Here is an 11,858-nt window from a genome sequence, read left to right on the forward strand (position 1 = left end):
TACGTAGGCAAACCTCATCGGTTCCGGCCCATAATTTTCAAAAAAAATCCAAAAATAATTTCCTTTACTTCCTCTCTAGAAAAGTCTTTTTTTAGACCCCCAATTTTTAAAAAATCCAAAAATATTTTTCATTACTTGCTTCTTTAAAAAGCCTTTCTTTTAGACCCTAATTGTTTTTTAAAAAAAATAAAAAAATATTTTCTTTTAATTTCTTCCAAAAATCCAAACATATTTTAATTCTTCTTTCAAAATTGAAAAGAAAATTCAAAATTCAAAAATTTCTTTTTTTAGAAGCATTTCTTTCATAAATTCAAAATAAAATTCCAAAAAATATTTTCTTTCTTCTTTAGAAGTTTTTCTTTTGAAATTCCAGAAGAAAAAAAAATCTTTCTTCTTTAAAAGTCTTTCTTTGCAAAAATGCTGAAGAAAAATCAAAATCTAAAAATATTCCCTTTCTTCTTTATAAGTCTTTCTTTTGAAAAAATAAAATAAAAAATTCAAGAAAAGTTAGTTTATTTACTTTATTCATGATCTTCCCGAACTACGCAAGATCTGATTCATGTTCCCATATGATACGTAGGCAACCCACATCAGGTTCGATCAACCATTGAAAAGAAAAATGAAAAAAAAGGAAAAAAATGAAAAACAAAATGAAAAATATTGATAATAATAAGGACCGACTGAGTCCATTCTAATATATTTTGTTTTGAATTGTGAAGAAAGTTGAGGTGGTCGGTTTGTGGTAAGCTAGAAACACAAGATCCAAGGAAAAATGATAACTGACATCGAAGCTGTTACAAGTGCTCAAGAGACTCAGGGTCAGAGGTTTCAATAAGAGTCTACCGTGTTTGAGAAAAATAGAATACTGAAATAGCAAATGACCGAAATATGTCAAGCATGGGCCAGTGGTCAAGGACAGTCTCGTCATGAGTCTCAATTTGCTACACAGCAAGAGCAGTACCACTCTCCTGAGTACCACTCGTACTCGTTTGATCTTCCTACAAACATTAAGAAGCCTGCCCGGAAAATGGTACAGGAAGAAATGACCCAAAAAGTGAAAAGCTTAGAACAACGGTTGAAAAACATACAAGGGTTGGCAGGTCAAAAAAGTGTTGCCTTCAAAGATCTATGTATGTTCCCCGATGTCCACTTGCCGCCTGGTTTCAAGACTCCCAAATTTGAAAAGTATGGTGGACATGGAGATCCCATAGCCCACCTGAAAAGGTATTGCAATCAACTACGAGGTGTGAGAAGAAATGAAGAATTGTTGATGGCTTATTTTGGGGAAAGCCTTACGGGAGTAGCCTCCGAATGGTTTATGGATCAAGACACGTCTCGCTGGTATGTCTGGGATGACATGGCACATGCCTTTGTCAAACAGTTCCAATACAACATCGACATCGCCCCAAACCGCATTTCCCTTTCAATTCTGAAGAAGAAACCAACTGAACGTTTCAGGGAATATGCCATCAAATGGAGAGAACAAGCAGCCAGAGTTAAGCCACCCATGGATGACCACGAGCTAATCACTGTCTTTCTTCAAGTTCAAGAGCCAGATTATTTTCAAAATATGATGTCCGCAGTGGGTAAATCCTTCTCGGAAGCAATCAAAATGGGGGAAATGGTTGAGAATGGTTTTAAGACATGCAAAATTAGAAGTCAAGCAGTTCTCAAAGCCGCAACTCAGGCTGTCCAGATCAAATCTGATAATTTTAGTGACACGAATAAGAAGGTTGAAGAAATTATGATGACATTAGGGTCGAGAAGAGGTCCTAGGAGAGTGCCTCGAAGGTATGACCAACCTCGTCTATTTTCCGATAACTCCCCTAAGCATTACTATCCCCCTCAGAACCCACAACACTCTGTTGTTCCATCTCAGTATGTTGCCCAGCCACCAAAATACCCAGAAGGCGAGCACGAGCATCACAAAATCTCTACCAGCCTCCACAAAATTTTCAAGTGCCCTATAACCCACATCCCTGCCAGGGGTATAGAAGAGGACAAACATTGAAAGATAATTTTACACCAATAGGAGAGTCCTATGCAAGCTTATTTGAGAAGTTAAATAATCATGACATGATTGCACCCATTCCTCCAAATCGTGTGGACCCACGTGCAAGGAGCTTTGACCCATCTAAAAGGTGTGAATACCATTCCAATGCCCAGGGGCACAATGTTAAAAGTTGTCCGGATTCAAAAAGAGAAATAGAAAGGATGATCCAGGAAAACCTGATTGTGATCCAAGACAGTGACATCCAGAATATCGCGCAGAATCCTTTACCTGCACATCATGATGCACACTTTGTGGGGATGATACCTAATGACATGGAGTATGAGAATCCTCTCGGGAACTTGCTAACTGAAGTTAATGATGTTGAAATTGGAGAAGGCTCTGCTGATTCTGATGAGCAAATTTGTGGCTAAATGCCAAGCCTAGCAATTGAAAAGTCATTCCCTCATCACTAGGAAGGAATCTTGGTAGTTTGTTTTGATGTTTTTTCTATTATCTGGGTTATTTCAGGGTTGTGATCCAGATTTTATTTGTTTTATTGAGTCAAACTCTTCTATCCCTCCATTCTGTTTGTGTGAGTCTTGTTTGTCTATTCTATTGCTATTTTCATTATTCGGGTTATTTTAGGGTTGTAACTCGTATTTTAGGTTGCTTGTTTAGTTGTAAAACCCTTTCATCCTTTACTCAATAAAATACAGTTTGTCCTTTTGTGTCATTCTGTTCCTAGTTCTTTTATCGCTAGTTCTAATGACATGACATGCATGCGGAAATTTTGGCCAGATCTTAGGAACTGATTTAATCTGGAATTCGATAACTAAAAAAAATACTTTTGAGGATAAATAAAGAGTTGGAATACTTTGGAACTAAGGTCGAGTAAAATTCACCTTCAAATCATTGTGAAGATCGGGCTTGAGGATGTTTAATCAATTGAAATTTGTTGGAAAGTTTGACATTAAGAGATGAAAAATGTCTTGTGACCAGGACACACCAAGAAGACAGACATGTTCGTCAATGCTGTGATCGCGAAAAGATACTATGTTTGGTGTTCTCGAGGTTGGGAGGCCCTTTTTCTGCTACCCAAACACTTTATACCCTTTGTCACCCCTTTGAGCCTACGTTATTTTCTTTGACCACCCTCTTTTGGAATTAAGTTTAGAATCAAGAGTCAAAAAAAATAAAAAAAAAGTTCATGTCCCAAGAGTACAAACTGGGGCAATTCTTAGAAAGTTCAAGTGAAAAAATGAAGAAGAAAAGAATTATCAAAGGTCCATGCCCTCAAAAATAGAAGCTGGGGCAAATAAAAAAAAGAAAAAAAAGAAAAGGAAAAAAATAGAAAAAGAAAAAACAGAGAAATAGAAAGAAAGATGAAAAATAGTTAGGTCAGATGTTTGAACTACGTTTGACCTGATTCCTTTAAAATAAGGATACGTAGGCAGCCTTACGGTTCGGTCCAACCAAATAAGAATTTAGAAGAAAAGAGAAAAATAGAAAAATCCAAAAATCCCCAGTACCTGAAGCTGGGGCAAAGATTTTGTTTCACTTTTGAAAGAGTCGATTCCAAGAGTTATAAGTCCATAACCCCTCATTTTGAGTCTATCTTGAGCCTCATGCCGGCCTTTCTTCCTACCCATATCCAAAAGCCTTCCAAATAAAGACCTCCCGATCGATCTTCAAGAATGCCAAGAGATGCATGCAATGAGCAATGGTTGCCACGCTACATAGAACACTGTCAAGTTGCTCATATAAGAAAATAAAGAAAAAAAAAAATAAAAGAAATGAGAGAGTTTTACTAGTGAAAACCCTCATGGGCACAATAAGGAGATGGTAAGTAGAGATAAATAAATGAGAAAGGCTTGTTGGTGAAAACCCCCCGGGGCACCACTAGTCGAAAGTGAGTCATGAAGCTGATGCAAAGAATTGGCATGAAAAAGCCCGACTTCAAAGATCATAAGAATGACAAAAGGGAAAATTGGATTAGTTTGATAGATCAGGCCGTTGAGTCCAAAATGCATGTCATGACCATTAAGGCTAGTTATTGAAAAACAAAAAAGAAAAAAAAGAAGAAAAGAAAAAAAAACTCCTCCTTCTATCCTTCTGAAAGGGGCATTTCTTATTAATACTTGTTTCTTTGCATCATTGTGTCCTTCACTCTGAGTCAGTCCTTGTCAAAACAAGCAAGAAAAGATTTCAAAATCTGTTACCAGCTTTTCAGTTGCACAAAGTAAATTTGGCCAGCGCACTCAGTCGTTACTTTCAACATGATTTGAGGATTCGTGCAAAGGCTTCCCCCCAAAAGACTCTTGTCAGCCTGCTTGCCGCAAGCAAAGATAACTGGTGATTCTCTCTGACAAACAAATTACTCAAAAGCAGGAAGTCATTCAAGATATCAGAAAAGGTCACCTAAGCAAAGATCTCCAGTTGGGATAAGGTTGTTTGAGTTGCAAATACAAATGGTACTAGGTGGGGAAACAATCATAATTGGTGCAGAACAAAAGTCTCTTGAGCCCGACTCAAGCTGATTGAGCATAAGTCAAGTTGCCCAAGACTCAAGCCCACAAACTGACCACCATTTTCAAAACTGACAAATTTTTCTTTGTATGAAACAGGAACAAAGCGGTGCAAGAAAAGTTATTCAAAAAGAAAAAAAATGAAAAAGAAAAAAAAAAGAGAAGAAAAAGGGAAGACGAGAGGAGCCGACAAAGGGAAGTTTCTCAAATCTTTGTCTTTATTTGTCTTGCTATTATACATAAAATCTTTCCATTGATCTTCATATTTTTCCTCATAGGATAAAAGTCCTAGTCTGGTGGATTTTCCTCCCAATATAAATCTTAGTCTGATGAATTTTTCTCCTAAGATAGAAGACCTAGTCTGATGAACTTTCTCCTAGGATAAACATCTTAGTCTGATGAATCTTTCTCCTAAGATACAAAAAATCTTAATCTGATGAATTTTTCTCCTAAGGTAGAAGACCTAGTCTGATGAACTTTCTTCTAGGATAAACATCCTAGTCTGATGAATCTTTCTCCTAAGATACAAAAAATCTTAGTCTGATGAATTTTTCTCCTAAGATAGAAGACCTAGTCTGATGAACTTTCTCCTAGGATAAACATCCTAGTCTGATGAATCTTTCTCCTAAGATACAAAAAATCTTAGTCTGATGAATTTTTCTCCTAAGATGGAAGACCTAGTCTGATGAACTTTCTCATAGGATAAACATCTTAGTCTGATGAATCTTTCTCCTAAGATACAAAAAATCTTAGTCTGATGAATTTTTCTCCTAAGATGGAAGACCTAGTCTGATGAACTTTCTCCTAGGATTAGAATCTTAGTCTGATAAATCTTTCTCCTAAGATAGGAAACTTAGTCCGTTAAATTTTCTCATAGGATTAATAATTTTTTAAAAAAAGGGGAAGTCTGAATTTGAAAAAATAAGAAGAAGGGAGTCATTTTTTTAGTTTTCTTAAGATTATCAATGTTTAGTTTTCTTGAAATCAGGGGGCCCCGCCTGGAGAATAGGGTCAGTTTTTACTTTACTCAAGCTTAGTTTATAGTTTTTCGCAAGCTCAATCACTTTTTAGGAGATGTACATCCTAGTCTAGTCATTAGTTTATTCATCATTGCATCAATAGTATAAGTGGTTTACAATATTGCTAACAACTCACAAATCTTCCTAGTGCAAACTGGGGCAAAAAAAAATTTCTTTTGTTTTGTCTGTTTTGTTGTAATCAGGCGCCCACCTGGAGAACATGGGAAGACAACTCAAGTTTCAAGGGAAAGCAGTTTTGAAGGAAGACAACTCAAGTTTCAAAGGAAAATAGTTTCAAAGGGAGATGGTTCAAGTTTCTAAGGGAAAATTGTTCAAGGTGTAAGGGAAAACAGTTTCAAGTAACAAGAGAAGGCGGTTCAAGTTCAGCAATCAGGCGCCCACCCGGAGAACAAGGGAATTCACTTCAGAATGCAATTCAAGTTAGCAACAAAAGAAGCTCGTGTCAAGAGTACGAGTTAGCGGTCCGAGATGATCAACAAAAGTTAGTCATAATCCAGAATAAAAGAAAAAAAACAAAAAGAAAGGCAAAAAGTGAACTCAAAATGCAGAAGTTGATGAAAGATGTGAGATGCTCAAGACATGACTGAGGTTACAAGAATGGTGTGTCCGGTTTTGATCCGAAAAGTTGAAAAGGAAAGAACCAGCACCTGCGGCTAACAAGCATCAAGATTCAGATCAGGGTCCGCATGAAGAACCAACCAAGACTCAAGATCAAGCTTCAGAAGACTCATAGATAGGAATCTTGTAACTCGTAGGTGATAGACTTAGTTAGTCTTCCTTATTTTTTATTTTGATGTAATAACGAGACCGCAGACCGAACCTCAGTGGAACGGCACGTCGCTCGGCTCTACACCTTGGCACACTCCATCATCTCACTCACTTCTGAACTACACGTGGCCTGATTTCTTTATAGCCAAGGATATGTAGGCAGCTCAAATACCAGGGCTCGGTCACATTCTCCTTTTTTTTGGTCTCCTTAAATAAGGGTCGGGTCAAAAAACCTGTCTTGTCATTCTTTGTCTGAAAACTCTTCGCATTTCCAGTCAAAGAGGGGCAGCTGTAGACATGTGATTTTTTACCCTCCCCAAGATTTTTGATATTTTAGCATGTAAATATTTAGTTTAGGCCTAATATCGCTATGTCAGCTATTTTTGACTCTTTTACTTTATTTCGTCACAAAAAATGAAAATTACAAAAAAATATTTTAGTTTACGTATCTTTCGTAAATTTAAATGAAAATATACAAAAATAGTACCTTATCTTTATTTTTGTATAATCTTGAAAACACAAAAAATAGTTTCATGTTTTATAGTTTAGTTCAATTAATTAAAATTAGTTTTATATTTTTATATTATAATTGTACATAATTTTAGAAGGAGGAATTAGTTTTAGGTTGGTTTATCCCGTCTTTATAAATCTCGTAGTCCATTTTTTTAGTGTTTGTCCCAATTTCCTAGCCCATAATTCCTAGGCCCATGCCCCTAACCTAATCCCTACCCATATATAATAATAGCTAACACCTAAATAATGGGAGACTCTAAGAAAACAATAGACTCCCATCAAAAATTCAGCACCGCAGCAAGCAAAAAGGGAGGACCTCCCTGATTTTTTTTTTCATTTTTTGGCTCCATTAACACCGCCCAAGAGCACCATTAAGGGAATAGATCCCTTTCTCGCAAGAATACCATTAATTCCATCCTAAAACCCGTCCCAAAAAATACTCCCACAGTTTCATGACGTAAAAAAAAAACATTGCAGATCACGTATTCCTCCAACACTGAAAATAATCGAACTCCACCGCTTTTCAATCGAGTCGACCAATTCAGTAGGTTTCCGCTCGAGGCTGCGGAATTGGTTTTTGCTTCGGAAATTGGAAATAAAAGCTTCGACATAGATAAAAAGGATTTTCGGTTGAGCTGATATTTTGGACTGCCCTGTTTCTGCTGCTGCTTCGTTCGCCACTGCTGCTGAACTCCATTAGCATTATCGTGATTTTTGTTTAGCTTTTGACCTTGTTAGATTGGCTCCTATTTATTAGGTATGTATCTAAACCTCTATTGTGCGATCACGTTTTAGAAACAATTGTTGGGTTTTATTCTGTTCTGTTTGTTCAGATTGTTGAGGTTCATTCTTCTTTACTGTTTATTTGCTCTTAATACATTTTATTGTCAGTTTTTTTTTTATATTTTTCTTGCTGCTTTGACCTTTTAATTGTTGAGTTAGTTTTTTTTAATTGATTTTGCTGTGTGTTTTTTTGGTGGAAAGTTCAGTACATTGGTTTATTCCATTTTGTGATTTTTTGGACTATAATTGTATGGGTATAACTTGGTAAACAAATTATTAAGTATTGATGGGTCATGAGCTTTTGACTTTTATAAAACGGGAAATTTTTGATTGGGACATAAGTGTTAAGAAAAAAAAAAATGAAAGGAATTGGGCTATAAAATGTTTACTGCTTCGTTTCTTTAGTCAGGAATAGGCCACAAGAGTGTTAAATGAAAGGATGTAATCTTGTGTTCGTTGATTTCATCTCCGAGCTTTAAAAAATAATGTAAATGTGCTTTCCTTGCTTTTAAGTCTTTGCCCTATTTGTACTACTGACATTAATTAAAATAATATCAAAAGGGAATCATGGAATAGAAAATTCAGATGTGATATTCTACATTTTTATGTGCAAAATTCGCCGCTCAAATAATCCCCATTTTACCCATTTGATCCATGTGATACAAATTATTACATGGGATACAATCTGCATGTGATACAAATGCATTACCGAAATTATTGTGATATTAGAGTTTATGTGCCAACTGGTGACCGATGAATGCCAGATTTAATTTATGGCCCTCCAAATGTAATTTGAATTCCCTTTTAAAATTGGATTTGAGGTGTGACACGCCAAACAAAACTCTTGAAACGCGTGGCCCTCGCTTAATTGTTTCTTTTAAAGTCCTTAGAATACAAGGCGTGCCATTTAGCTAATTTTTATGGCCCTCGCAAAGTTGCTAACGCGTAGTTTCTCTAGGCGCGTTATTTTAATAATTTACCTTCCTAAACTCGGGTGCACATTTATGTGACCCAAATCCAAAATCTCAACAATGTTAGATAAAATGTGTCGTGGACCGCAGGTGCATTTATGTGACGTGGTTCAAGACGTATTTTAAATGACGTTGCAATCTTCCTTAAAAATGATTAAAAGAGGTTAATTAGTTAAAATTGAACCATAAGCTAAAACATGTATTAAAATCAGATAATTAGGCCACTTATGACAGTTGAGCGATCGTGCTAGAACCACGGATCCCGGAAATGCTTAACACCTTCTCCCGGGTTAACAGAATTCCTCACCCGAATTTTTGGTTCGCAAACTGTAATACAGAGTCAGTATTTTCCTTGATTCGGGATTTGACCGGTGACTTGGGACACCATAAATTATCCCAAGTGGCGACTCTGAATCTTAATAAATAATCCCGTTTCGATTGTCACTTTAATTGGAGAAACTCCCTTATACTCACCTTTCGGGGGTGTAGGAAAAATGAGGTGTGACAATCATGCACAACACTTCTTTTACAGCATGGACATTGATATCAGAGATATGACTTCTACTTTTTTTTAGTGCCTTGTTAAGTACAGAACTCTTGTTGGGTAATTTCTTCTTCGCAATGGATGTCCCCCGCTAGTTTGGAGCAAACTCCCTTGGCTGTATCTTGTAACTTTAGATGCACTTGAATACAAAGTTGCTCGCTTCAAATTGTATGGAACGCACTCTCTTGTGACAAATTCTTTTCATCCTCTTAACTTACTAAACTATCTGCCCTTGTTTCACATAATTGGGACTTTAAATGATCCCAAAATGTCCAAATCCTTACTTATTTCCCTCAATTGTCTCTGTCATCTTCAAAACTTGTTTTATTGTTTTATGATTAGACTAAGTTTAAGACTATACTGAAAATTTTGCATGCATGTCATGTCACCAGAGTCATCATGAAAAGAACTATAAAAAGAAAAGAGAACTAAACAAAAACTGACTAGAAATAACAGAAAATAAGAGATTGCATTAGACATATGGTGAAAGGGTTTGAACAATAAAACAAACAAAATAAAACTTGGGTTACAACCATTGAGCAATCCTAGATAAAACTAGATGAGTTAATAAAACTAAACGAACTAGGCAAAATAAAAGGAAAAAGTGTCTGTGTCACAAGACAAAATCCGGATTACACCCCTAAATTAACGCGAAATATAGAAATGACAGCAAAATAAACCACCAAGACGCCTCCCTGGCTAGCCAATAAAGGTATGTCTTTCCAATTAACACGCTCAACATCTTAGCCACTAAGTCGCTCATCGGAATTACTAGGACCTTCACAAGTCTCCATCACATTAACCTTAACAAATTGCTTTTGGGTCCCTTTTGCCAATTTGTTCTTAAGATCAAATTTTGGAAATGAGATTGATAGCGCTGTAAACTTCGTGGCGAGTGGCCCGCCAAGAAACTCAGAAGAGTTCTTATATTCCTTTTCAACACCAATCATGCCCACCATATGCGTCTCACTATGAACAGACAATGAACTTTGGTTGGTATCCACTACATTTGGATTTTGCATGATAATGTCACCTGCATCAATTAGCTTCTAGACTGCTCTTTTTAAATTCCAACACTTTTTATGTTGTGTCCCAGGGCATTAGAGCAATATGCACACCTTTGAAAATAATTAAAATTCTTTGGAAGGGGGTTCAACATTTTTATCTGAATCGGCTTCAAGATGTCCAGTTGCCTCAACTTTTTGAACAAATTGGCACATGATTCTCCAATAGGAGTGAAAGTCGTTTCCCTTTGCTGTTGCCTTTTCATTTTGTAATCTGGCCTCCGTTGGAACCTCTTGTGCGTAGGTGGTTGATATGTTTGAGGAGGTGGGAAAGTCATTTGTGGAGGCGGTGCAAGCCATTGCTGGTGTTGATGAGGTGAAGCATATGTCAGTGCATTGTGGACAAAGTACCGGAAGGTGAGGTATGAATTTGGGATTTTGTGGAGAAAAGTAGCATTGGTGAGGATTATCTGGAGTATGGGGATATTCATAGGGTCGATGTTGATGCCCGAATTGTTGAGCAATAACGCCCACTGGATCTTATCGTTGGGGTAGCCCAACAACATCTTTTTTATTTCTCTTTCTTCCACCAAAACTTACTGAGATGTTCTGAATGTCTTTTGTAGTATCTTTCAATGCAAAATAGCTCATGATTTTGCCTGACTTGATTCTTTATTATACCATCTCCATCATTTTTACCATATTATTGAAAGGTTTACCTAAAGCTGGGATCAAATGACTGAAGTAGGTGGGTCCCTGAGCTTCTAGGAAAAGCTTAACCATTTCTTCTTTCATTTATCGGGGGACTCACCCGAGCAGTTTGTTCCCTCCATCTGAGCCCAAACTACCTAAAACTTTCCTCGGGTTTCTTTTATATCTTAGATAGGGAGGAGTGATCTTAGATAACATCTATATTGTACTGAAGTGTCGAACAAAATCTTAATACATGTCACCTCATGCATACCACTTACTAACATCTTGACGAGTATACTATCCAAGGCTTCCCCACTCAAGCTCTCACTAAAATACGCCATCAACAACTCATCTTTCCCGCCAACACTTCTCATTTCATTGCAATAACCTCTCAGATGGGCTACTGGATCTCCACTCCCATCATACAAGATAAATTTTGGCGTTTAAACTGCTGCGGGCACATGAATATTAGGAAACATGCACAAGTCCTTATAAGACATTCTAATCTGATTTCCGGTCCCTTGCATGTTCTTTAAGGATTGTTCTATATCTTTCAGCTTTATGGATATCTCGTCTCGCTCTTCTTTCCTTGTGAAATTTTCATTTTCAACATGAGGCTCATTCTAAGGGCTATGATTATATGAGCTTGGGACCTAGTGGGCTAACTTTGGGGGTAGTATTGGGTATCAAGAGGTTTGAACTAGTGTTCACTGTTGGACCCATGAGGGAAAATTTGTTGAGAAGGGAGGGCTATTTTCGAGGTACTAGGGATATGATGGGAGGGCTATTTTCGAGAAATGTAGCCGGAGGACGAATAACGGAGCTACTAGGGAGGTTGGAAAGGCTATGATAAGAGGGAAAATCTGGAGAATAATGTGGATCATCTGACACTATGACCGGAGCTTGGGTGAGGGTGGCCTCTAGGAAGCTAGGTGGTGGCGGGGGTGGTGCCTTACCATTAATCCAAACATGATACATATCCGCCATGTGTTGTCTTAACATCCTTACTTATTCAACCAACCCA

Source organism: Nicotiana tabacum, chromosome 1 (assembly GCF_000715075.1).
Source record: "Nicotiana tabacum cultivar K326 chromosome 1, ASM71507v2, whole genome shotgun sequence".
NCBI classification, from domain to species: Eukaryota; Viridiplantae; Streptophyta; class Magnoliopsida; order Solanales; family Solanaceae; genus Nicotiana; species Nicotiana tabacum.